Source organism: Dreissena polymorpha, chromosome 14 (assembly GCF_020536995.1).
Source record: "Dreissena polymorpha isolate Duluth1 chromosome 14, UMN_Dpol_1.0, whole genome shotgun sequence".
In the NCBI taxonomy this organism is placed as follows: Eukaryota; Metazoa; Mollusca; class Bivalvia; order Myida; family Dreissenidae; genus Dreissena; species Dreissena polymorpha.
Genome location: NC_068368.1, coordinates 49,854,142 through 49,876,116, shown reverse-complemented (window position 1 = coordinate 49,876,116; position 21,975 = coordinate 49,854,142). Strand labels below are relative to the sequence as shown.

Below are 21,975 nucleotides of genomic sequence, written 5' to 3'. Positions count from 1 at the left end.
TTGTTTCTGATCGAAACTTTCTTACATATTTCGTACAATATTCTTATTCATACACTACAACATTTGAATTTTAAAACGACGAAAAAGAAACACACAAAATCGCTTTGTGATATATTGCTTTTCGGCATAATGTCTCTGTGTTTGGCCATTGCACGTCAATAACTACTCATTAGCGAATGAGCTTAAGTAATTATAACTGAGCAACGAGACATTTTCGTACTTTATATTTATGGTGTAGAAACAACGCGAGAACGTTTGACATTTCAAGACGCCTCCGGGAGGTTGGAGGAAGAAGCTTTACATACATCTGCTGTCTGGAGGACGAATGAAGTATGACCTTATTTAGAAACAGAGTTAGCCGAATGACGTACGTTGTGTCAATGACAGATGTGGTCCGCGTATAGTTAATTAATGGAATAAAAATATGACCACACAAAAATGTGAGTGTACCTGTACACTGCGGTGGTGATGAAAAACAAACGTGTACGCTTTGTGTATATATATATGACATTTATACATGATATACATGATATACATATATATATGTATATCATGTATATCATGTATAAATGTCATATATATATACAATATATATATATATATATATATATATATATATATATATATATATATATATATATATATATATATATAATATACACTGACGTATATATTTAAATAAAAACACATGACATTTCAATTAGAAAAGTGTGCACTGAGTCTTAATAACGAACATATGTAAGTTTTTATATTTTATGTACACTTGTATGACATAGGCAAACGTTCAAACACATTTTTATGACAGTACACAATATATAAAAAACGCCTTAGACGATACAATTTTGGTGAATTAATTGTCGTTTGAAATGGTTGCTAATTCATGAAAAAAAACATTCAAAAAACGTAGTAATAGTCTACCGTAGCACGTATGTGTCTCTTCTTATTTTATAGTTAAGGAATTAAACTAACTCTTCGCGAAAAATACGGTACCGTCGATTTTGTAAGTGTTTCCTATTGACTATGCATAAATAAAAATTCAAAGCGAAACAAAAATATATTGGATTTGAGTTACTTTTTCCAATGGATCTTAAAATACTTTCTTTGTGAGTTCACTTTGCTAATTGGAATCGATTGTAATCGTTTGGTTTCACTGTTAATCAAAAATTTATTTCAAATGGGAACGTATGATAGGTGGATTAAATCTTTGACATAAATGTCAAATATACCGAACGCACGTCTTTGTATTGTAGAAATGATGATTTCGAGTGTCATGTAAAGATGAAAAAGTTGATTATCATGCCTTACTGTTTATTGTCTATGAGTAAATTGAAATGAAACAACGTTGTCTTCTAAATGTCATAATGCATATTCTTATAACAATGGTGCAGATTTTTGAATGCTTTTAAACAATCGTACATCATACTAGCCCTGTCTACGAAATTAATAATAAATGTGACATTATACGATAATAATTTCTTGTGCAGGGCGATTTTAACCTTCCCGTCTCAGTCACATTAAGAACATTCAAAAGTGTGAATGTCAGTGACTGAACGTAGCTTAATGATCACATTCGATTACCACAATCATCATTAAAAAAATACTTAATAAATTTTCTGGAACACAGCATATGTTTTCTTACCTTGTATGTCTGTCTTCAACGGGATCGGGATCACTATGTAGCGTACAGGGTGACGCTAAAGCATGTTCAACCTAACACGGTGCTCAATATGTTCGCATTTATTTTAATATATCTGGCAGCAAAATTTGAACACTTCTAACGCATGCGACACAATTATCCAACAAACAAATCGAAGGACATACGGACTGAAAAGGACAAATAAATATGCCGCATCCGCACCCGATCTGAAGTAACGGCGAAAAAAGCATATATAGATATGTAATGTATAAATGTTGATTGCATTAACAACTCTATGAATAAAACAGCTCTAGCTTTATGCGTTACCGGTACTTATTAAATGAATAATGTAACTCACTGCAATAACTACTAAGCTATTAACACATGGTTGTTCTTGAATTCTTAACAAAATTGTGACATATGTGCATGTTAATTACTGTAAAATGCAATTTAATTACCATTCATTTGCAAGGCACTTGTGTAGGTCTATAAAAAAAACTACCACTATTATTGCCAATTTGAAATTAACGAGAGAATGATGCATTATTATTGTAATCATAAAGAATAAGTAAGTTAGTTAATAGTTTATTATAGTGACTTGTGCATTTCATATAATACAAACAATAATATATTCATATAAAATAAGCACCTGGCCCATTGGACCTTTAAGTCACCTCAGCTGTTAAGCTCATTCTACACGTAAAACATATATACCATTTTATGTCATAACAAGTGATGTATGAATGGAACTGAGAGAAAGATATCATATATACAGCAAATATATACATCTTCAAATGGTCACGATTATTTTGTCAATGTTAAAATATTATAGTATTTTACAAACGGTTATTCATAGCAAAGCAGCATAAACCACTTGGGTATACTGTAATGACAAACAAAATGTACTTTTATCAATAAAAGTGACAGCACTGATACAGATTCAATTTACAGTAAATACATTACGGACTGCATGTGCAAATATGCTTTAACAATTAGTTAGTTAGTTAGTTAGTTTTATTTGTGTATACATGTCAAGCATTTTACAGTTCAATATAATCAATGCATTACAATATCGTAACATGTTAAGTACAAATACAAATACTACGATATAGCTAACATTGTAACTTCAAGTGTAAATGGTGCCTTTTATCACAGATCTAACTAATATAACGACTTAATGTATAGACAGGATAACCCGTAAAGCCTAGACATGTTAACATGAATAAGCTTATTTCCAACGGGGTCCCTGGATTTTGTTAAACAGGTCTTATAAGTGACTATAAATATATAGTTTGTTTCAGTTCTTAAGATAAAAACGACATGATCTTTAAATTATTTCTTTTACATATTAAAAAAGTGAGACTTTCAAACATTGACATTATAATACACAGACTCATACATATTAGCATAAAAATACGCAATTTCATAAAATAAAACAAATCTAAAAGAAAAAATACATGGAATTCTCGTCTTCCTTCATTTCATTTAATAGATGTTTCTTAACAAGTTTCTTAAAAGTAAATTTTGATTTGATGGACTTTATATTATCAGATAATGAATTTCAATCCTTAATACCATTGTAGTAAAATAAAGAATTAGTAAAGCCATCAATTTGAGGTACATACAAATTTAATCTTGATCTATTCCCATATTGATGGACATCTGTACATTTGACAAAATTGTCTTTCATATAGCTCGGGCATTTATTGTAGAAAATCTTATGGATATGGTTAAGTCGAAGTTGCTTGTATCTTTGCTCAATGGTAAATAAACCAACATCTTCAAAATTCGATACACCAAGTGATGGTCTACTATGGGAATTGTTAATAAAACGAACCATTTTATTTTGGACTATTTGTAGCTTGTGCTTGAGCTGTTTCGTGAGCCCACAATACCATGAAGAGGATGCATAATCTAAATGGCATTGTATTATTTAATTACATAAACTACTTTTAAGACTTTTATTTAAGAAAGCACTTTGTCTATATAAAAATTTAAGTCTAGAGTTAACCTTCTTGACGATATTATTTACAATAGAAGTACCAGACAAATCAGCATCCAAAATCGAACCAAGATATTTTACAGGCGTCTAAGATTTTCTAACATGATCATTACATTGTATAGTAAAATTGTCCAACTTAGTGAGTTTACGTTTCGAACCAAAAAGAATACACTCTGTTTTGCCTAGATGGAAGGATAGCTTATTGTCTATTAACCACTTACTACAGGACCCGAGCTCTTTGCCTAAAATTTGACTAATGGTACTAGGATCTTTATGTGAATACAAAATTGCACTATCATCAGCATAGAGTATTAGTTTACAATTGGATGATATACTTGTTTTCATATCATTAATGTAGGTCAAAAACAAGAGAGAACCCAGTATACTCCCTTGGGGGACTCCACACACAACCGATTCGAAATCCGATTTAGCGGCATTAACATGCACAGACTGCGTCCTATCAGTTAGGTACGAGCGAAACCACTCCACAGACTCCACTCCCATCCAACGAAGCTTTTGACACAGTATGTCATGATCTACAGTGTCGAAGGCCTTCTGTAGATCCAACATAATCATACCAGTAAACAAGCCCTTAGAGGTCTTTCCACGTATATGATCCGACAGGTTTGTGTTTATTTTCTTCTAATTGATCACAAATATATTCTGCCTTTGCTGTCTTCACAGCCCTTTGGGCCTTATTTCTATATGAACAAAGCAATTGAAAAAATTCCTTATAATTAGTTTTCTTTAATTTGTACATAAAATAGTCCCTATTTTTAATTAATTCTAAAATATTCGAATCCATCCATGGCTCTGTCCTCTGCTTTAAACGAACTTCTTTGGTTGGAGCTATATTATTCAAAACTGTCAAAAAATGTGTCTTTCAAAAATAACCAAGATTATTGTACAGTGTCAGCAGTAAACAAACAATTCCAATCACAATTGTTAAGTTTGTTAATAAATTCTTCTACAGTATAATTTTTCGTACACCGAACATGAACTGTGTTATGCTTACTTATTTTTTCTTTGGTAGTTTTTCTTGTACAATATACTGGGAAATGGTCACTAAGATTTATGGGTAAAGTACCAGATTGAGAAACTTTATTACTTTGATTGCACAAGATATGATCTAAAATCGATGAAATTGTTTCAGTTATTCTAGTAGGATGAGCAATCAGTTGTTTCAGGTTAAACATTTCTAATAAAAGTTCATATTTTGTAAACAGTGAACACATTTTGTTTTTAAAACAATTATTTAAATCAACTTAAATAAACCATTCAAAATCAGATCGTAAATTCGATAAAATGTTTACTAAATGTTTCGTAAAATCAGTTTGATAAGGAGGCCGGTAGCAAGAACAAATCAGAATAGGTTTAGTTTTTACAAGATGTATCTCAGCCCAAACCGCCTAAATAGTGTCACCGTGTAAATCAGTTTTTTTTTCAGATTCATTGGTTGTGATGGTATCGTCCAACCAAGTCTCAGTGATTGCAATCACATGTACTTAACATAAACTGGCAAATATTCTAATTTCTGACATTTTTGGTAATAAAGATCTACAATTAAAATGGACAAAATGCAACCCTTTTTGTTTAAAAACATCAAACGAATTAAAAACACTTGTAAATTTAGTTGAGTTAAAATCACTGGAAGAGTTTGATGACGATGAATGATGATTAAAACTATCACAGTCTGGTGGATCACAGGTTCCTGGATGTTCCTCCGTTGATTCCCTGGGTGATGTTTCTCCAGGAAAAAGATTAAAAGTACACTTGTTACAAGTAAAGTTAAAAGATATGTTTTCACTGGATGCTTTGATAAAGTCTGCATCTGTGATGAAGCCTGTGCATCTTATATGTGTTTTTGCTTTACACTGAGTGCAACTAACTGCTTTGCTCGAAGCAATTACACCTCCTGAGCAAACAGTACAAGGGAACTTTGGTTGTCTTTTTCTTTGAGAGGATGCTGTTCTTGTTGAGGGTCCGGGGTTTGACTGTATATCGCCACATTGTAACAGACACAAGATCAATAGGCTTTTGGGAGTTGGTCTAAATTGTGTAGACAAAGTTATGGAACGAACTTCTGGATCATTGTGATTTCGATCAACGATGATTGTCTGACGTTTTGTGATTAGAATGCCACTAATGGAAAGATGCTCAATAGCGTGTCGACGATCTATAATATATGACGTGGGATCCAATTTTAAGTCAATATAATCGCTCTGTTTTTTGCTACAGTTATTTTAAATGTGGATTATAACGACAAAACAATGAACTTTGCAGTCTTCCCGGGGTATAAATTCAATATAGGACAAAACATTTGTTCTGGGTTAAGATGAATAAAGTCATGTTTTAATAAGATATCACCAAACACGCTAGTCCTGATATTGTTATAAATCACATACAAGTAGAAAATGTTTCTCATCCTCTACGGACTATTCTTAGTGGCAATATTCCCGTTCTAAACTGACATAGTAATGAGCGTTCATGTTTTTTATAGGTTCATTGTCACATTGTCTTCTCAGTTATTTTCCGTTTTGAATGTTGCGTATGTTACATTAGATAGTTATGTTTCCGAAGAGATTTCAATGTACAATTTGTAATTGTATTGCTCTGATGTTGCTTAACAATTGAGTAATTTAGATGTTATTAAATCGAATTACTTTTCTGCTACTGCTTCTTAATTTTAATTATGAAGGTATGTGGTAAATGTAAGTTTAACATTTTAAAAATAATTTATTCGTAATTAATACTGGGATTAGTGTGAAGTAAGGCTAGCAATTAAAAGGTTTAAGCCCCGATGTGTTTTACCGTTGACCGTTCCAATGCGGTTTCTCCAGAATTTATCAGTTGTGGGTAAGTGTTTGTATGTTGTGTAAACGTTCCCTTTGAGGACATTAATACTGGCTTAAGTGCCAGGTTAGGCTGGCTTTAATTTGGTTTAAACCCAAAATGCTTTTTTTGACCTTTGTGGCGAACAAAGTTGAATTATTTCTTTATGTTATATGTCAAATTTTTGCATTGTCCTTCATTTAAGTGACACTTTGTAATAAGCTGTTGATAAAAAAACGAGCTGAAAATAATGTTTTACATGTTGAAACTCCGTTTAATGTTTTAGGGGTTTCATTTTTCCTGAATATTAGATTGGATTTAACTACGGAAATATCTTTTTTCTTATGCTCCCAAGTTCCAAACTTCTATTTGTATTGCACTGCGAGCTTCATTTTTCACGATCGACGTATACATTTTTGGGTAAATATTTCAGAAAGATGCCAAAGAACAAAAACAAGTAATGATCCACTATGTTATTATTTTCTTTCCGCCATAAATATCCCGTTTTGGTTAAATGCTCGACAATCACCGATCATTTATTGAAGATCTAAAGAAATTATAGTCGATGTTCCAGACATTTATAACTTTAGATTTATGTTCTTAAATCTGTTCGAGAACGTTAGATCTCTCATGATGCCTTCGGGAGCACGGATGGACTTGATTTACGCAGCGATATAGTTTGGCAAAAACTTTTAGACTCCCCATTATTTGAAAAGCGTTTCCCCGTAACTCACTCACGCAACTTACGTACGTTGTTTCCTGGACTAAATGAAGTCAACTTTAAGTGTCAGCTTTTGCTACAGTTATAACGTCAATTACGACAAAAGTTAACACAGGTAACGTTAATCGAAGTGGGCCTATTAGTTTGGATATAATATAGACTTACTGATTTATGAATATAACCAAATATGCCGCTGGTCGCAGAGGTATTTTAAGTAAAACCAAATTAGTATGGATTGCCTTTCTTGTATCGTTTTAAAACTTGTACGACAACGCCTAATATTTCTTTCATTAAGCAATGACGGGTTTCATGCAACATTTAACAGTTGTTGTTTGTAGTTGATAATAACGTCGCCTTTTAAATAATCTAGACCTACAATACCTTAAAATTTTGAAGATATCTTTCCTAATTGCCGACAACAGTTTTCCAAGAGTTTGGCAAGTTTTAGAAATCATTTCCATGGTATCCATGAAACGCAAACGATAACCTTTATCTAGATATATCTAGAAAAAAGATTTAAAATCAGGCGAAATATATTGAACACACAAAAACAAAAACATATAAACTAAACATATTTCACCTGATTTAAAATTCGAGCACCTCAGAACGACATCTTTATGAACATAAAGGACATCTTTTTTTAGAACATCTTTATGCTTATAAGCATATTAATTTTGATTTCAATTCCAACTGTTAAGGATAAAATTACGATACACTACTGATATATTTGTATTTATTAAAATATAAAACTATTCGTGCCCAAATAAGAAAACAAATCATTGTTGCTCATGTGATATTAATTCACTTCCATATTCAAAGCAATTGCAATATTCAATAAAGTCGAAATATGAGCATAACAGATTAGCTAAGTGTGTCGTGTCGGCCTAGCGACCGTGAGGTCACGGGTTTGATCCCCATTGTGAGAGCGTTCTTTAGGTGTGCTTCAAGGATACCAAGTACTGGTTCTAACCAGGAAGCAAACTCGAAAACGTTTGAATTAATCAGAAGCTTTCGATACAATCAAGTTTAAATATAAAGGTTTAAACTAAATTAGGTGGGGTAAATTCACGTAAAAATAGTGTACTTGAATTCCGTTAGCAATGTAAGTTATATGTTTCACAATTAATATATACCAAGCTGTGACTATTACATTACATTCCGTTGCTCAAGATGCAAAAAGCAATATACGCAATTCGATGAATTTGCTTCTGGTAGTCACATCTTTGTGGTTGGTTTGAATAAGACACACAACCGCTAATTAACTGAAAGGTCTTACGCAATAATTAGTTGCTTTATCTGTCGGATGAAGATTTATCGTCTTAAATCAACGCAACTACATTTGACATTTCAAGACGCCTACTCGAGAACGGACGGTGTGAATGTGCACAGTGATGATGCCTGAATAAGGTGTTGCCAAATAGAGAAAAAGCGTTGGCCGAGTGACGCACGGCATGTTAAGATGTGGTTATACAGCAATGTCGTATGCATCATTTGACATGGCCGTTAATCACTGGCACCATCTGTATCTGCAGATACACTTATGAACTGACTAATTATCCTGCCAAGAAGGCGCTAAGGACTGAACGTATTTTTAAAATGATTGAGAAATCAAGAGGGTGAGTATAATTTATATGTTTTTGTTTTGTCTGTTAAATATATTTCGCATTATTTTAAAATTTGAGCACCGTAGAACGATTCCGCGAAGATAAAAAATTTATTCATAAAAAAAAGGAAACATGCAATCACCACTCATTTGGGAATGACCTTTTTAAGTTTTGACGTGGTGGAGTTTTAAAAATGCCAATTGATTTTTTTCATGACTGACGAGCGAATTTCAATCCAAATATTGCGTTGATGCCATTAAACGAATGCTTTCAAAATAAGCATAATAATTACATTAAAAAAAACATTGGCTTCTAGTTGATCTACCATCATAAGCGATTAAATTTCTGGAACTTTGCTCGTTACACAAGCAAATCAATCCATTTGCAAAAAAAAACTATACTATGTCACAATTTATAAAGGTCCTTGCGTTTTCACATCTGTTGTGATATTATGTTTTCGTTCGATTGTGGAAAACAAAATCTTCGCTTAATAATACATTATCGCCTTATGTTGAAAATCAGGCGAAATATTTTTAAACAAAACAAATCAAACCTACTCACATTTTGTTAATGATTTCTGAAACCTTACGGTCCTTAATGCATCCTCGAAAGCGCAATTGCCTTGTTTGTTAATGCATCTTCTATATTAGGTAATCCAGTGAGTTACACTCGTGTTGTAGTCCAATGCCAACTATTGTGAGCAATGTCACCTAATTGAAGCGTGATGTACAATACCGGTAAGCGTTTCTATGTGGTGCAAATCGTTTAAAACATAACAATTATATGATAAGAATGTGAGCGCAGATCTGACAGAATGATCCAAAATATGTGAAACGAGATGCCAAAACATTAACAAAAACTATTAACATGTCCTTTTAAATATTACGTACCAAGCTATCTTATTGGAATAACGAGTTTGATTGGAGTTTGATTGCGACCCAGAAATCGTCGCGAGAAATGACATTAAGACACGCAATTTGTACTTTAAAAAAATGGTTACACACACGTGATTGGCTTTCAAAAACTTAAAAACGTTTACATAAAATGATCTTAGCAATAAATAATGACCGTTTCCATAAGTGTATTCTTTTTTTCATTTAAAGTTGTGATGTTTTTCAAAACTCGTAATAACAGTTTAACAACATATAACTTGCGACTGGAGTTTGGTAAGAAACAAAAAGACCTTATTACATGAATCTGCATACATAATCATCATCGTAGAAAACTTTATGCAATGCATGTACATAATATGTGAACTCAAACTTTTATACTTATAGAAATAAATTGGTGTTAATTAGCATATTTTGGATCACACACAAAAACGCGTTATATCAACATCGAAAATTTTGCATTTTTTCTTGTATTGAACTTTTTTGCAATCCTTATTCAAACATGACTTTTATTTATTACATTATTGATCGCGTTTGCATGTTTTGCTTCTTACCAGTAAAATTTCCGTCCAAAATCTTTCCTGTATTAATACACACTTGCAATGTTTTCTAGAAATAGTATACATAAAACTTTACACGTTGATGTTAACTGTCACATTAAATCAAAGTTTCCATCTGGTATTGTATTGAACTATTATCTGGCTGTACCGATCATTTAGTAATACACTTTGTGTGAATAATTTAGTGATTTCCACTATATATTTAAAGGTAACGATATTTTACTTTAACCATACATTGACAAGCCATTGCTCTACGTGTGTAGTAAATGCGGGAAGAAAAATGACATAAACTTAAAACCGTTTTCAGGTATTTAAACTGTGAAGCGTCGTGAGTACTTTGTTAATCGAAAGGAAAGTGTATTCAGAAAATACTTCATAACATTACAGAACAAGAGATGTGTTTGTCAAAAACACAATGTCCCCTATTGCGCCGCTTTGTAGCCATAAACTTGACCTTTGACCTTGAAGGATGACCTTGACCTTTCACCACTAAAAATTTGCAGCTCCATGAGATACACGTGCATGCCAAATATCAAGTTGCTATCTTAAATATTGCAAAAGTTATAAAGAAAGTTAAAGTTTTGGTTAAAGTTTTTGAAAAACAAAATTGACCTTTGACCTTGAAGGATGACCTTGACCTTGACCTTTCACCACTCAAAACGGTGCAGCTCCATGAGATACACATGCATGCCAAATATTAAGTTGCTATCTTGAATATTGAAAAGGTTATGACCAAGGTTAAAGTTTTGGGACACACACACACACACATACAATGACAGACAGGCCAAAAACAATATACCTCCGATCTTTCGATCCGGGGGCATAACAAAAACACAGAATAGTTAAAATTTATACTTGAGCATGTTAAGCACATCGTCATTAACATAGTATATGATACATATACAATAACGTTATCCTCGGCATCATTATCATCATCGTCATCATTATCGTCATCATCATCATCATCATCATCATCATCATCATCATCATCATCATCATCATCATCATCATCATCATCATCATCATCATCATCATCATCATCATCATCATCATCATCATCATCATTATTATTTTTCTGTGTTTCCTTAATTTTGATAAGGTCGGAAAATTACACATAATTTTTTTCGTGTGTTGACTATTAGTAAGCGTTTCAAAGTTATCATCACCACAGGAGCAATATTAAGCAGCAAAAAAAAAAGTTATTTATGACAACCAAGCAATTACCGAAATGGCACCAACCCACCAAAAAAAGTGCATCACAAACACAATAAATTCATAAATACTGTCGATAAACAGTAATTGGCGAAGGATTTAATAGATGGATTTAATAGATATACGGAGTTATTTTTGTTAACCAGTGCCCACGTATCTGGACTAATTTATTATATGTTATCCGATCATCACAAATATATTATTTTTTCATTTTCGACGTATAGATATTTCAATGTGGCCCAGCTATTACCATAGAAAACTGTTCACTTTTCGACACTAATATGTCATAAAAAACTGTCTATAATTCGATCGTTTTATGTATTTAAAAAAAAAGAAGTTTCAAGTGTTGCCATTATTGTTTTGATATACAATATTAAAATAGTATGGTATTCATTTGTAAAATACTGTGAGCTTTTGTAGAAACCTAGCAATATGTATAGTTGCGTGTATTATTTTTTGTTGATATTTTAGAGGACAGAGTCAATGGTTCACGTGCATTGCAACAACTAAAATCATTTCATATTAGAAGATACAAACAACTGTATTGCATTTTTTATTTCCAAAATAAGTCTCAAAACAATTTAGATTTTAAGTTTTTACACAAATATTCAATGTTTAATTAGTTTCTGCATAGCGCGTTGCATAAGTGCATGTTATTTATTTCTTATGCGATGACAATAAAAACACACAGACGCGAATAGCGATTTTTGAATACTTCTCATATTATCATATCTTCACATTTTAGGTTTAGAACTTATTAATGCCAATCTGAGATTGTCTAGCAAACAGAGGTAAAACACGCAAATGCAAAAGCTGAATTAATAAACTTCATTTATGATCACATACATTAGTCATTGGATTGCTTATAACTAATATCGAGGTCGCCGTGGAGTAGTGGATATGGTGTCCGCATTGCAATCGGGAGGTCACGGGTTTGATCCCCTCTGTGGGAGCATTCTTTTGATCTCCCCCATAGACACTAAGGAAACGGACTCGATTGCGTTTCATATAAGCTTGTTATGCAATCGAGCTTAAATAAATAGGTTAAAAAAATATTGATGCAATTAAACTTCTGAATGATATGTCACGACTTATCGGTGATTATGAGTTTATTGCTAGGTTGAGTAAGTGAACACCAGTTAAGAAAAGTTGATATAATAGTTATGTTTGTGCTTGTAATAACAGGGACGGCGACACAAATATATTTCTGTCAACTGGAGAGTGTGCATTTTAATATTAGCAGCTGTATTTTATTAGGACGTAGATGACCAATACTGGCTATTTACGTTCGGATTTTCCTTACACACGAATAACTCGCCTACGAGTTTGTAGTATCAGAGAAATTTCATTTTCACTTCTGTTCTGTAACCGGCAACCTATTGGGCAGAAACGAATGTAAGCGCTGAGAATTACTTGGCGCAGACAGCATTATGAATTTGATTGGATTATTTGTAATGTTTTTACTCTTGGCATGAACATGTTGAAAAAAACTATTCCCCATGGTGGCATACATTTTTTATGTTTGCATCGGTGTATAACAGATTAAGAGATGATTTAGATACTAGTATTATTGTAAAACCTTAAATACAACTGGATCGTGTTTCGTTTACTATAACAGTACCTGTATTACAAATATATACTGATATTCTGAAACAGTTTAATTGTCATTGTGCACACTTTTCGCTTTTATGATATTTTCGTGTCAAGAAAGTATCTTCTTAAAATATCCATTTTAAGCAAAAAGTGTCGTCCTGATTATCCCGGGACGACACTTAACGCACATGCATTTAACCCCCTTTTCACTTAGCACGGCCCATATAAGTATTTTTTTGCGGCTGTCGCTATTCCATTTCGAAATTCCTATTTCAGACATTCTGACATATTTATTAGTTCGTTTTCAAAACACCTAACACACTTATGTTCAAATATAGAATCCAGAAGTGGGAACTAATTATTGGAAATATTTGACTGCAAATCCCAGAGACGATGCTCCTACTATCCCCCAATATAATATTACTAGCCCATTAAATAAGTGTTTGCTTCAACATTTTATACAACATTACTACTGTGCTTTGAGCTGTGTCGATCAAATAAATAACGGTCTAAAAATGTACTCATTTATGACAGAAACACAATACCAAACAACGAGGTGTATTGTTGACGATAATTGAATTTGACCAATGTTGCGTCTACCCATGACAGAAAATTGATAATGGTATTTCTTTATTGTGAGCAAATTTCTGGGAGGAACACGTGCAATCTACTCTCTTCATTCAAAATTCATGCGGACAATATAGATATAGCATCATCGAATACTTGCTAAATGCATCAGTCTGCCTGAAAAAGACTGAATGGCCTGAAACAAAATGAGCCGCGCAAGCGAAAATTGATATTATGTCATGTGCGACCAGCGAATCTCAGGACCAATCTGCGTATTCGCGCAGTCTGGTAACTAGCTAACCTGTCCACTGTAAAGTGATGAAAGGTGTCGCGATATTCTCAGCGTACAGTATGAATCCTCGTCAAAGTACACGGATGCAGAGATATATATGGACCTACAGTTCATGTCCTAAGGTCCACGACGCGACTTGAATATCCCCGGACATCGTAAACATTTCCTACTCCGTGTTTTCTAGAATCAATGTATCAACGTAATCTTTTAATCGACTAATCTAAGATTCACAATTGCAGTTTAATGTGATAGAAAAAAACACACACTCAAATGTCCAGTGTTATATTCTTCCTACCATAAAGCTGGTGATAGAACGCCCACAATATGTTCTAATTTAACGTCGTCGAGGCTCTATAGATAATTGTTCACCCCCGCCTCCCCCCCACCACCTCGTCTGTATACCGCAATCACAAGTTATAAGGCTGCAATAAGTTGCTGATATAAAGGAATACTGCATCGGCAAGTAACTTGGATAATGCGACGAAAAAAAATTAATTTCCGTCAAGTATATTTTATAATACTAGTAACTTGTTTTCATAAATTTGAGACAATATTGTTCGTGTGTGTCTTCGATTTGATTGTTCACCAATCACCATAATTGAGCCGCATTCTGGAAAATTCGAGATATGTAAGTAAGTAAAGTTTCGTCCCATATTTTCCACATTTACAAGCTCATCAGGAACGACACTTTCTGCCTTTACAGGAGTTTTGTTTAAAAGATACTTCCATGAAACGAAAAATTCTTTGAAAGCGTGACGTGTTGTCCCAGAAAGGCCTGATATTAGGATCAAAACCAAACAATTATAAGTCAAATGAAATACATGCTTATTCCGTTAGAAACAATCCTGGTAACAAATTATTTACTTCTAGATATGGTAAATATTCATAATTAGAAAATACAATGAATGTTGGTAATACACTGTAGCATGAAACGAAATAAATAACAACCGGGTTCACGTATTATCTTATTGGATAAGATGCTTCGGTACCGTGGAAAAATACTAAAGCTAACATAGTTTCTCAAAATAAAGCAGAGCTGAATTAAAAAATATAAATAATGTTCAATCCATACTTTAGTCTTACCGAAAGAGATTTCTTTTATACATAATATCGGACGAAAAGTAGGTATTCTTCCGTTACCCTCAACATTATTTTGCCAAAAAAAAATTCTAGCACGCCTTAACGGACATGCAGGTATTGAACATATCAAATACTGACGAGATTTGTGAAGTCTGAGAGTTTAATTGTTAATATGCATGGAAAAAAAATAAACATTCAAAAGTAATAATGCAATATCCGCTAATATTCTCGTGAACACACAATAAATAGTAATAATAGTAGAACTGACTAAAGTTGGCATCGCTATTTTGAACCAATCGTCATCGACAGTGGTGCGTTGAAATTGGTTGACTGCGGTCTTATTCCAACTGGTAACTTTAAGGAATAAATACTGAACTGCATTGATGCAAACATTGATTTACTATGGGGCACATAAATTGGAAACTTTCGTTATTTTTAGATTGCTCGTCGATCGAATTTCGACGGTTACGGGATTTCAGCATGAGTGTCCATGGTAATCTAATTTTTCGTAAATAATGTATTAACTAATCCAAACAAGACATGTGAAGTAATACATCATACAGATTTCCGCTGTGTCTGGCTGTTATCGACAAAATCTCATTTCATTTTTAATTTCCTCCATTAATATTAATAAAGCTATTCTCAGTAGGCCCGTGAGTGAGACGCGTAATTAGATCTAAACACAATTACTGGGCCTCGCTTTGTGAAAAGGGGATATAATGAATGTGCGTAAAGTGTCGCCACTGATAAGACTGTGCAGTCCGCACAGGCTAATCTACGAAACTTTTCGGCTTAACTAGATATTTGCTAAGAATATAATTTATTGAAACGAAAACTATAGTAAAAGGGGAACGTACGTGTCGTCCCAGCTTAGCCCTTGCGGACTGCACAGGTTAATCTGAAACGCACATGCATTTAACCCCCTTTCCTCAGAGCGCGGCTCAAATAAAGATGTTGAAATAACAAATGTATTAAGGGAAAAAGAAAAATCAGTGCAATTATTTGCCGTGGAGAAGAAAAATGAATGTAATCACATAAAGGAATCTGGCAGCATATTCTTATAACTATCGATATTGATATCTTGTACTAATAGATTTGTCAGTTCGTTTAAGGCAGGTCCCATAGTAACAACTTTTTTTATAATTCCATCTTTGTATCTAAATCATGGTGTCTGCATAAACGGAAAATAATTTAATAACACTACACAAGTACACGAATGTTTGGGTAAAGATGCACCAACAACATGCACGGAGTGTTGGGTACATGTATCTTTATGAAGGTGTACTTTTTGCGAAAAAAATGCGTTCAACGTGTTTGTGGTCGCGATTATTTCGTCGAGGTGAATTATATAATTTGAAAAATTGGCAAACATATCGAATTATAGTGGTATTTTGGTCCCGTTTTCATGTACAGATAAACACTAGGATTTGATAACGTGTGCATTGTTGGTATCTTATTTTTTGTTTGATTGACCATTGTTTTTACCCGTTTCCTATTTGTTAAAGATCTAAATAAACGTTTTAAAGGTTCATCGAAAACGTGCTCATATAACGACATTTCCTAAATATATAATCTTATACATGTGCCATCATATCTTAAAATAAATCTTATCTTTACTTTTGGGGACTTTAGTCACACACAAAAACTCAAAATACTACCTATTAAAGAATAGAAATTGAATATTAATATACAAAAATTAAATGTCATTAAGCGACAACGAAGAACATTCTAAATCACTATTATCCCACTACAGTGAGGTCACATGACTTCAAAATACACGACTGGTTAGGACGCTGATAATTTCGCGAATCATATAAATTAATTGTACAAAAACATACAATAGACACAAATTTGGTAAATATCAGTGAAATATTGGAACGGTATCATCATTTCATTTGCGGGTATAAAATATTAATTTGCCCGCCACTCGTGAAAATAAGCTTTGTATGATCATTTATTAAAGTAACATAAAAACTCAAAATCAACAAAAAGTTCGTAGGATATTTCGAAAAAATTAAGTTAACACATAAAAATCAGTGTTCCTTACAGCAATAGCCAACATTTCAACGCTAGATGTTTTATGGCAACATTGTTTTAACGAGATACAAAATGCTGGTTTTTATATATGTTTGTGGCGAAACATATATCATTCAATTTTAAATTCCCGGAACGATATCCATTCATACGACACACGAACACTTACTTGGTAGATGAACATGTGTTGAATATATTTTCCCGCCAAAAAAGGACAAAGGGCATTTTGTATCTTGTTAAATCTATGTAACAAGACCACATCCAGCGTTGAAATTATGGCATTCAGATGATTTTATTATAACTATTTAAAGTTGCATCAAAACACACAAGATACGTTCAAGATCAACACGAATTTCGGATCTCGAGTGTTGTTGTACCTTACTGTTGTATTTTACTGACATGTTTTAACATGAGAAAAATGATTCTAAGCAATACATGCAATTACTTGGATATCTAACCGTCGTTCTTGTTCTTAAGGTATAAGTATGATTAGAACTCTTTATTATACGTTACTTTGGTGTTTAACGGTGACTGTTAAATCACCAAAACACTATGTCCAACACTATTAGGACAGTTATGGTTACTAACCCTAACGAAAACGTCTAAGTCAAAAAAATGTTTTAGGTATATTATATCGAGATAAGAATGCTTTAAATAGGTATTAAGCAATTGTTATGCGTTATTTTTTCTTTTACAGGCGACTTTTTACCCAAGAAGAACTACATCGCAATCCGCGCCCTGGGGAAAAATCCCGGAAATGGCCCAAATATGGGCCACAGCGTAGTTCCTTTCCCTATGGCGCGGATTACTGAAATTCAAAAAATAAATATACTGCTCGGCGTTGGCAGCCAGGCGATGATGCCCGATGCGAGGCCTAGCCAGGCCGCGTCTTTTGCACCCACCCTTGCCGGGCTCCTTCATTTAAGCAAAAAGTCGATTTTTTACGGACTTAGCCGTTTTCAGCGAACACTTCGAGCGAAAATTGCTAAATATACAAAGCACCCAGCCTGCACAGCGAGACCGTCGTTTTTGTTATTAAGGTATAAGTATGATTAGAACGATAAATTATACGTTCTTTTGGTGTTTAACGGTGACTGGTAACATTTTCTCCCCCATCTGTGTTTTCACGGGCTTTGGACCGTTTCCTGCGAAAAATGTTTGCAGGAAGCCACATTAGGGAGTGATAGACGGAACGCAGGGAACGGTCTGTTAAGCGCTTTCAGGCGCCAGAAAGTGGTCCACTCAACACAAATCAAGGGTGACGACGTATGTACTAATTTAATTTATTGTTATTATATTTCAGACATTGACAAAGAGATGGATAGCGAAACACTATCATCCCTCGCAGTTGTGCGAGAACTACTGCTGCTTAAAGACGGAACGCAGACGTTAAGTTTGCCAATTAAGGCAGTGGGATATAACAGTCATCAATGACAATGTGTGAGTACTACTAATGCTGGGACATCAGTCCAACCAAATTAAAGGTATGCTGTGACAATCCGTTCAGGGAGCTTCCTTCCTGAACATGCGTCGCAGACCTTTTCGAGATGTACTTTCGCCCCATATGCAGGGGGCGAAGAAGAAGCAACCGTTCCTGGTAGGTAGATTTATTTTATCTTATTTATATAATTATTATTAATACTTTTTTATTTTGCGTTGTTTGTTATTTTATTATGTATATATATTATATTATATTATATAGCGTATATTTATATGAAGTACAGCGGATTGTTCCGGCTATTACTCCCCCTTCTGTGTTTTCACGGGCTTAGGACCGTTCCCTGCTGCTCCAGGAAGCCACATTAGGGATTGACGCGCTCTTGCGCTGTTTACAGGCGACTTTTCAGCCTCTGTATTCACGGGCTTGAGACCGTTTTCTCAAGGAAGCCACATTACGGAGAATGATTCCGTGTGTTAAACGGGCTTGGGACCGTTAAAATTTCGGCCGAATGGCGTTTTTCCCTAAGGCGCATATAATTGCCCTCGGCCCCGAGAGCCATGTCTTTCACAATAGTTCTACCATACACAGGTAGCTTGGCACGCCATTTCCAACGTCTTCTTGGCTTTAAACGCATATTTCGGGCGTTTTGACTCCGAAATTGCGACTTTTTTCTTTATGCACTTATGTATATAAGTAAACATAAAAACGACTAAGTCCAAAAGCGCTCGAAAACGACTAAGTCCATGAGCCCTATATTTTGACATAACAAAGGCCATATGTCATAAATGACGTTGCAGATCACGGGTTTTTGATGGGTTTTTTCGTTTCAAGTGATTTCAAGTCGAATAAACTAAAAACGTAAAGTCCATGATCCATATATGGGCCCGGGGAATCGGAGAAAACAAAAGCAATATGTCATAAAAAAAAATGACGATGCAGATCACGGGTTTTTGATGGTTTATTTCGTTTCAAGTAATTTCCCGTTGAATAACCCAAAATAAACAAATGATTCTGCCATATGTCACATATAGTGCCAAAATGATCCATATATGGGCCAGGATCCATAAATGGGCCCTAGATTTTGACATAACAAAGGCCATATGTCATAAACGACGATGCAGATCACGGGTTTTTGATGTTTGTTTTTTCGTTTCAAGTGATTTCCCGTCGAATAAACTAAAAATGTAAAAATGTACAAAAAAATTATCCATATATGGGCCCGGGGTATCGGGTCATGATCAATATATGGGCCAGAGTGAAGCAAAGAGCTTAGGTCACTCGGTCATCCATGCTCACACAATTTGTGATGTATTTTTTATACTTGATATAAGCAATCCTCGTAGTTCACAAGATATAAAGACAACAACAGATCTCTCCAAATTATTCAATCGTTTTGCGTTGCAACGCTTTATAATTTTCAGGTTTTTAATTCGTCAAAAGATTCATATAATTGATATTTAAGAGCATGGTTAATGTTCATGAAGTATTACTGTTCTCACACAAATATCATAACTACAACGAAAATTTGCGAATCTGAAACGATTTTGTTTTTATTTTGTCAATTTATCAAAACGTGAAAAGGCCCCTTTAACATATTAGATTGTAAATATCAGTAAATTGATTGGTATTCCAAAGAAAAGTCGGACTTATATGTATAGATGAGTTTGTGTGAAACAACTAATTAAGGAGACCGTGGAAACGACTGATCTTTATAATGGGTGGCTCGATGTGGTAACAAACGGACGAGTTGTCTTTAATAAGGCGTTTGATCAATTTCCAATACATTTGTTTGTTTTATTGACGATACGATACGGCATTTAGATCAAATAAGATCGTGTTAAAACATCGCTCAGTTGTATACTCTTTTATGTTAAAAACTATGTTTTTGAGTTGTTTATATGTATTCCAATCAGATATTTACAGAGTGCAATTGCTGTATGAATATTTAAATCGTTTTCTTTTTAGTAAAATTATCGATGTTAATGAACAGTTTCTGTAAATAAACACTTAATCCATAAATTGTATTCGTTCGTTAAACATTAAAAGTGAGCAGTCCTGTATTATATATTGAACGGGAGGGAGGGAGGGAAAATATCTGGATATTAATGATTAATTAAAGCACACTTCCATGAAACAAAATTATCTGATTTCGTTGCTTTTAGCGAACACATAACATTATGATCTAGGCCGTTTCTAATTTAAAACCCGTATGTTCCAAATGTCAAATAGCAATATATGTGTGCGTCTCTAGGATTATGTGCTAAACCCGTCGAATGCGATGGATCTTATTAAGTCATTCTCATATTGCGAGCGTAACTAGTGAGCAAATGAAAAACAAATGGGCCGTGCATTGTGAAAAGGCGGTTTAATGCAAATGCGTAAAGTGTCTTCCCAGATTAGCCTATGTAATCCGCACGGCCCAAATGTTTTCATATCTATGGAAACAATTGCATAACATAAATATTTATACATTTTACGTATACAATAAATGTTACATCACATGTTTGCCTGTGATTATTTAGAAATTAGCACAAGCCTTAAAATATATCTGGACCGTGCTCTGTGAAAAGAGAGTTTAGTGCATGTGGGTAAAGAGTCGTCGCAGAATAGCCTGCGCAATCCGCACAGGCTAATAATGATCGACATTTTCCGTTTTTGTGGTATTTTTCGTTTACAGAAAGTCTCTTGTTTGCAAAAATCTAGTTCAGGCAGAAAGTGTCGTGCCAGATCTTTGCGGACTGCATACAATTTAGGCTTATCTGGACGACACTTTCCGTATATGCATTTAACCCCCTTTCACAGAGCACGGCTCATTTATAATATACACATTTACATGTATCCTAACGTGGCTGTACCATAAGTGTACGTAAGGATAAACTTATATATGTATCATCAGTATATATACCAGCTTGTACCAGCGTATTTAATAAATAATTTATTAATTACACGAATGTCCAACAATCGAACAAGAAATAATTGGCATGCAAACATTGTTGTGTTAGTTTCATTTTTCCGGAACCTTTAAATAGACGTAATCTGTAGCTCGAGTTTATATAAAAACTTTGAGTAAAAATACAATTAAATCGAATCTATTTCCTTTAATGTCTGATTTAAGTTGAAGTGCGATTGTGCGAGTTTGTGTTTATTAACTCTTGTATCTTTTATTCGTAATTCTGGTCTAAGTGTTTAAAGCTCACCGTTACTGTTTTAAACTGTTGCTATGGTGGGATCTCAGCGTTTATAAATGAGTCACGTTCTGAGAAAACTGGGTTTCATGCATGTGCGTAAAGTGTCGTCCCAGTTTAGCCTGTGCAGTCCGCACAGGCTAATCAGGGACGACACTTTCCGCCTAAACTGGATTTTCGTGTAGAAGAGACTTCCTTTAAACGAAAAATACCATAAAAGTGGAAAACATCGTCCCTGATTATCCTGTGTGGACTGCACAGGCTAATCTGGGACAACAACTTACGCACATGCATTATGCTCAGGTTTCTCAGAACGCGACTCAAAT

At 34.0% G+C, this 21,975-nt stretch overlaps 1 protein-coding gene across 1 annotated transcript in view; it reads left to right on the top strand.

The window, feature by feature from the left end:
- The window catches only part of LOC127857357 (caltractin-like), a 68,271-nt gene that overhangs the window by 45,407 nt on the left and 889 nt on the right, over positions 1 to 21,975 (top strand). The gene's annotated exons all lie outside the window — the stretch shown is intronic.